The 7,560-nt window shown below is 37.4% G+C and overlaps 1 protein-coding gene across 2 annotated transcripts in view; it reads left to right on the top strand.

Annotated features, from left to right (window-relative positions):
- The first annotated feature begins 552 nt into the window (after nucleotides 1-552).
- Nucleotides 553-7,560, top strand: part of mylka (myosin, light chain kinase a) — a 61,858-nt gene continuing 54,850 nt past the window's right edge. For both annotated transcript variants that reach the window (XM_053496383.1, XM_053496382.1), the window contains exon 1: nucleotides 553-608. The gene's annotated coding sequence lies outside the window, so the exon portion shown is untranslated. The remainder of the gene's footprint in view (nucleotides 609-7,560) is intronic.

Raw genomic sequence — 7,560 nt, 5'->3', positions numbered from 1 at the left:
TTGGTGTTATTGGGGAGAAATTTCTGATTTGTTGAATAAAGAAGACTTATAAAGACTTTTAATGAGTAAAAGTATTTTTTATTTTGTTAAGCTGCTTTGCGACAATTGCCACTGCGCTATTTAAAGCGCTATATAAATAAAACTGAATTCAAAGGAATGTCCATATTAATTGAGATGCTTTTCAGGTCTGTTTGCTATTCAAATTTTGCCCACTAGATGTCAGTACAATGAGCCCTTAAATCAAGCTTCACGAAATTATTTTGTTTTTTGGGGGGAAATTAACTTTTGATGAAAATTTTGTCTGAAAAGCCGAAACACCGAGTTGAGGCTTAATTCCTCCATCACTAGCGCTTAGGTGTCAGAACTTACTTTATACAATGTGGCACTGTAGTAGCTTTAGGTGTTAGATGCAGCCATTCAGATTTGGGACCGGCGTGTTAAGGACCGCCCCTTCTTCCCAATCGCCATCCCCCAGCCAATGAGAACCCTTGTAACGTTTTACGCCACGCCCCGTGACAGCACGTTTACTCCAAACAGCAGCGGGCTGCTACACAGAACCAGTGCAGAGTTTAATCCAAACAGCACGGAGAGTTTCCTCATCCGATACGGTGAGTGTATACACACACACACACACACACACACACACACACTTTACATTCCTGTTCACCTAAACAATGCACTCAGACTGAGAACTGAGAGCTCATTCCCCAGCAGGACTGGAGGGACATTTCTGTGCTCTGATGCTGAACTGTTTCTAATAGTGTTTGTATGATGGGTTTCATATGATTCTCATTTTTTGTTCAAATGAAACTAAAAAAATCGAACTTGGCTTTATTCTCTCTCTCTCTCTCTCTCTCTCTCTCTCTCTGTGTGTGTGTGTGTGTGTGTGTGTTTGCCATCACATTTGCTCCCCATGAGTAGCAGGTATGATCTGTTCTCTCTCTACTAGTGAAAATATTCTTCCCTATTGAATAAAACAATGAAGCAGGGGTTTGTGCATCAGTTAATTAACTACAAAAAAAGGATAAATAGATAAATACATAGATAAAGAATGTGATAATCAATTACAGTCATGACAGTAAATAGACCACATAGTAATGTATCTGTGTAATAAACAAGAGTTCCTGTTGTTAATGTTTTTGTTGTCAAATTCAACTTGGCAACAACAATATCTTAAAAATGTGATGGCTCGGGTCTAGTCTAAAAGTTGAAACAACCCCAAGACTTCGATGCCTGATCAGCAGCGACGACTCTTCTTGACTGATCTTAGAGGAGCACTGTATTATTTTGCCCAGGCACTTTATTGCCCGTTATGTTTTAAGGAGAATCACAAGAGAAAAGAAAGAACAGCACACAAAGAAAGGGAAGACAAAATATTTAGCATGATCAAATTAAAACAATTCATGGAGTAATGACAGCATTTCATTCGAAAATAGCCCTTAATGTTATCTACATTTGGCATTGTTGACTATGAACTCCAATGTGGTCTTCAATTAAATGTTGATCCTGGTCACAGCACTTATTCCGATTATGATGTGTCTTGAAAAACATCTTGATGTCTTATGATCTGGATTGTTGCACTAAATTCCTTGAAGCCAATGAAACATGCACAGAAAAGCATACCAAATTTTTGAATCCCAGCATTGAAATGATTTAAAAACAAGTGCATCCCAAACTCACTGGTGTTTCTTTGGAGCCACTGCAGTAGTTTCCAGTTTTTGTCCAGGCCAGTGTGTCACGCATAACCGCACCCGCTCTGCGCAAATGAGACGTTTCCGACATCGATTTAGCCTGACCCGGGGATCCCTTTGATCCCATTTTAATCCAAATAAAGTGGCCAGCTCTGCTATTCCCTGTACAGGAAAAGGCATTAACTGACTAAACCACATGCTGCCATTTTTCATTCTCATGGGGGATAATAAAACTTCGGTTTGTGGTACTTTTAATAAATAGTAGATTAACCTGGTTCGAAGAGATTGAAGACTAATATTTTAAAATAATCATCAACCTATATAGTATCTATAGTATCTGGTTCAAGATGAATTATGAGTGTTGTGTTGTTTTTCCCCTCTTCAATTTGACATGTTTATGAATCTGGTCTGTACCACTGGAGAGTAGTTAAATTGAAATGTAGGTTTTGGACTAGCTTGCAGACGTTTTCTCTCATTCTTGCAAGATATGATATTTGTTCTGTTGATATTGTTGTATTTTTAAGCTCACCAAGATATGCAGGAAAAGAAATGACCTATTCATGCGCATGCTGCAGTGTTTCTGAGCTCTTTTGAGCGTATTACTTACAATATTATTAAGTTTCCTGGATTCAAATCCAGGAATCGGCCATGATTTCAATCAATGCAACCAGGTGCACTATTCTTGTAGCGATTAGAAGCTATTTTGAGCTGAGAGTGTTTCCAAATGCATATTTTATGGTGCTGGTGTGAACAGCAGATAGGGGCAGCATCATTCCCTTATCAGTGACCTGTCAGTGTCCTGTGTGTTTTTATTCATTTGGATCTGAGTGCGTCTTTTGTTTTGCTGTTTTTGCTCCATCATTGTTTTCTTATTTCATGTGTTCAATATCTATATGCTGTTTGTGCAGCTGGAGAGATCTAACATGCACAACATATTACGTCACATGTTTGGGCTTTTCTGTCTTGTGATAGAATAACTATGTGTGTATGGACTTGATTTTGTTCATTTCGTTTTGAACTTTCTAATGCCTGAAGCCTGACCACACACTCCCCATGTGTAAGACCACCCCGTCTGTTATAGCTGTTTTCCCATCCTGCTGCTGAACTAATAGTTGTTTTCCTCTGTTCTCTCTTCATATGTATCCATCTCCTTTCTATTCTCCCTCTCTAGACTGTAAGTTAAAAAAAAAATTACAATCACTTTTACGGTTTTGGCCAGTATGTTTTATTCTCTCTGACAAAATGTTAAATTTAAGCAACTTATTACAGTATATAATATTCCTTCTTTATCACGAGCTCCCAAAGACATCCGCAGCTTTTATGTTAAAAGAGATGGAAATTTGCTAAGCTGCTGACATCTGTTGTGTGCTTATTTTGTTCATAATCATGCACAGACATCAGTAGCATGACAAATTTCTTAAAGGCATGTCAGTTATTTCTCCTCGGCAGTTCACTAATAGTTTTGTGTAGTTCTCTAAAATAGTGGTTTCCAACCTTTTTTTCCCGGAAACCTCTCACTTGTGCACAGTATGTAGGAAAAGCCTAGCCGAGATCAGCCCATTAACACAAAAGAATAAATTGGTCCTTTTAAACAGTTTTCCTATGCAGACTTTTAATTATACTGTAATTGTGTAATTATGAACTTATTGAATACGTGCAAATCTAATTTCAAAAACCTCACAGCCATGAGCAGTGAAAGGCTCACACTCCCCCTGTGATCTTTGGCACCCTCTTGAGGGTGGTGTGGACCCCAGGTAGGAACCATTTAAAAGCAGGACAGACACTTGCTATGACATGGATTCAGCAATGAGACATTGAGGAATCCAGGACATTTTATATCTCAACTGGACAGTATGAGTAATATTTCTTGGCATGTGTTCGAACAAAAGAAATACAGATGACATTACTGTGTAGAGCTTATTTACTGCAGATCTGACATTCACCTTGTCTGAAGGCTCTTATCTAACGGCACAGTGATGCTGGGGTGAATGACCCCATGGTCAGATAAACCTGCAGGATGTGGCAGGAGCTGCAGCTGTCCCATGCTTTAGGAAAAAGCAGTCAGGAGACTGATGTCTCAATATACTGTAATTATTAGCTGAAGTGATGCTATTAAATTGTATTTTTTTTTGTTTGTTGAGTTTATAGATATTGGCACAGATGGGATCTTATTGCTTTAAATGTTTTGTTGGAAAATTGCACAAGTGTTATTCTGGCACTCTACACGACCCTGCATAAGGAGTGCTGAGTCATTCTGTGAGTAGGCTACCATCATAGTGTTGTACAGTTTCACAAAGAAACTTCACACAGAAATTTTTATGTTTTTTTTTTATTTTCAGCATTGTACATACAAGAAAAAAGATGTATAAATTATGGTTTATATTTTAGATGGTCCAAAGTAGCTTTAATGACAGACAGCTAGGCACCCTCGAGGGGTTCAGAGAAAAACAATCCAGCATTACTTTAAAAAATGATAGTCAGCCCGTCCGAAAAAATTCAAGAACTTTAAAGGTAAGTGCTGTTGCCAAAAACGTTAAACATTATGATGAAATTTGATTTCAGGAGGACCGTCCCAGAAAAAGATAACCAAGAGCTACCTGTAGAGGATAACTTTATTAGAATGACTAGAACCCACAGATTTACAGCACCTCAGATTAGAGCTCACATAACTGCTTCTCGGAGTTCAAGCAGCAGACATATTTCAACATCCACTATTCAGAGGAGACTGTGTGAGTCAGGCCTTCATGGTCGAACTGCAGCAAAGAAATCATTACTTTGGGGTAAAAAAACAAGAAATAAAAGACTTGCCAAGAAACACAAGAAATTAAATTAATGTTAAACTGTCATTTGGTCTGATGAATCCAAATTTGAGATTTCTGGTTTTAACCACCATGTCTTTGCTAGACATAGAGAGGGTAAACAGATGGTTCCTGGATCTGTTCCTGTTTTGAAGCATGGAGGAGAAGATGCGATAGTGTGGGGGTGCTCCCCTGGTGACACTGTTGGTGACTTAGTCAAAATTGAGGCCACACTTAACCAGCATGGCTACCAGGGCATTTTGCAGAAAAATGACATCCCATTTGGTTTGCATTTAGTGGCACCATCATTTGTTTTTCAACAGGACATAGCTATTTGTCCAAGAAGGAGCGTGATTGATTGCTGCATCAGATCAGAATTGGGATGAGTTAAAAGCTGTTGTTCATCTGAGATTGTCTGCTACCATCAGGTGATTTTTTTTTAATTTATTTATGTTTTTATTAAAAACATAGAATTAAAGAGGGGGTTCTAACTTGCGTGCGTGTGTATTTGTGTTTACACGCGCACACACGCATACACACACACACAAAGTGTGTATATACAGAGAGAGAGAGAGCGATAGAAATCATTCTAATTAGAGATTCCAACTTAACTGTTTACATGGACGCTGATCTGATAAGATGTTTGTTTACATAGAGAAAGGATTTAATCAAAATGTAACTTTTTTGGCATGCGCAGAGTCATTCTGCCCACTGTGAACCGTTTAATCTGCTCCAAATGTAACATATGTATGTATGATATGTATTTTTTTCCAATATTTTTTCCCATTTCTTCCATTGTATACTACTTTCTATGTTATGATTGGTTACAAGAATCCAGTTTCATCTACGATTTGGTTAGATGTTTTATTACATATGAAATGACGAACCAATCAGTGCCCTTCACTCAGCCAAAGACACAGAGGTTGGGAGTCCGAAACAAAGATTATGCTGAAAGAATTATTCTCATGGAGATTACCAACCAGGAATAGACGCCAAATTTCCTTCCTGAAAACAAATTGCAATCTGCAGACAAGGAAGAAATTATTGGACTGTGTGTTTACATGGCTAATACGGGCCAGGGGTAGCTCAGTGGTTAAGGCATTGGACTGCAGTTCGGAAGATCCCAGGTTCAAACCCCACGATCACCAAGTTGCCACTGTTGGGCCCTTGAGCAAGGCCCTTAACCCTCCCCTTCTCAGATGTGTAATGAGATAAAAAGTCGCTCTGGATAAGAGCGTCTGCCAAATGCCTTAATGTAATACTTTTCTGATAAATGGATTATCAAAGTTTTACACCACCTCGAACATTACAAATTCAATCCGATCAGGCCAGATGGGGTCAGACTATTCTGATCGAGGTGTTTATTTAATGCATTCTTATTTTAGATTCAGTAAATTCTTAATCTTAGTGGAATGTTACTGTTCATGTAAACACACCCAATCATGTGACCTGAAGCTCTGTGAAACCTCTTCAATTTCTCATCATATTTTAAGTAACTTAGATTTTTCTTCTAATTCACAAAATTTAATATAATTGAAATTGTCTGCTTTTTAGATTAGTCAGTTATATGGTAATAAATTCATCCTTGTTAACTAGTGATAGGAGTCAGTAACCATTTCATAATAGATTATTGGTATGAGTAATCCAAACGATCAGTTGATGATCGATTACTGTACAGTACAATGCTTCTTTAATAGTTCTGTTGAAGTGACATTTACCAAAGGTCTTGGTCACTATAAATTTTCACACTATATATTTTCACACATTATAAATGCACACAGACTGTAAAGTCTGTCGCCTGGAATGAGGATATATTACAAAAGTACCAAAATCCACAAACCTCGTTCTATGCAAAAATGCCTTCCAAATTTCACCTGAGACCCACATGAATCTTCTGTAGTTAAAGCTAAATCAATTTGATAGCTTTCAAAGTTATGATGTATTTAGTACAGATTTAACTTTCTTGTTTCCTGTTTAGCCATACGGCTTGTATCAGGTAGCCATACACAATCGTACACAACAAGAGCATACACACTTGTTCAGGTGCAAAAAAACAACTTGAAACCCCTTTAATTAAATAGGTTTTTGTAATTGATTGCTTGAAATGCCCAGATTATCAACTGATCATTACCTAGAAAGAATGATCTTCACATTAATATTGTTAACAGATAGAAATAAAAAGTGGTGTAAACATGGTAATTTGTTCAAATGTTGGTGTAGTTTCAAGTATTACCATTTGTTTAATTCTTAAAGCACCTTATGGTGAAGACAATAACTTTCCATTACTGTTCCTACAGGTACTATGCCATTGTACAATAATAAAAGAAAAGGCGGTGTTTATGTGTTTGTATTTGTGAGGAACAGAATCACTGTTGACGCATGCATCAAGCTAAATAGAATAATGAGATAAACAGACGGGCTCAACAGCGGAATACTGTAAATAATAGATCATAAATAATGCTCATGTTCTATAGGGTGGTTGTTGACATGTATGCACTTTCGGGTACACATCTGCTCATGTTCATGGCTTTGAAAACTCAAAGCCTCATAAATATTGCAGTAATGTTTTATTTTTAATCTGAAACGTCTGCTTTCTGGTTAAATGCAGTGTTTTGCTTGTGGACAAAAGATCGGTTTGTGAATCCACTTTATCTTTTGACATGGTTCGCAAAGCTTGCATACCTCTTTATGCAAACTTTAACAAAGAGCTCTTTAAACATCAAAAGAACATTTAAAGTAGACTCTGGTTTACATCAGTCTTACACAGTAAGCTCATATTCCTTAGTTGTAATAATAAATTTGTGTTTAATGGTCTCCATGAATCAGGTTCAGACTTGACCCAGTCAGTGAATGGAGAGGTCCTGGTGTTTTATACAGGACTGTTAAAATTTCCTGAATCTTGTGTGTTTTGTTGCAGGTCTGGTGCATTCATCCTTACTTGTCTAGCTTTTCTTGAAGGAATGAAACAGTGTGAAATTTTCCTGTATTCACAATACAGTTACACTACCGTTTAAAAGTTTGGGGTCGCTTGCAAATTTCTTTGTTTTTTTTTTGTGATTTATTTTCTACAT

The sequence above is a fragment of the Clarias gariepinus genome, chromosome 5, assembly GCF_024256425.1.
Source record: "Clarias gariepinus isolate MV-2021 ecotype Netherlands chromosome 5, CGAR_prim_01v2, whole genome shotgun sequence".
Taxonomy (NCBI): domain Eukaryota; kingdom Metazoa; phylum Chordata; class Actinopteri; order Siluriformes; family Clariidae; genus Clarias; species Clarias gariepinus.
The sequence above is the reverse complement of the archived record's forward strand: the minus strand, read 5'-3'. Positions and strand labels throughout refer to the sequence as shown.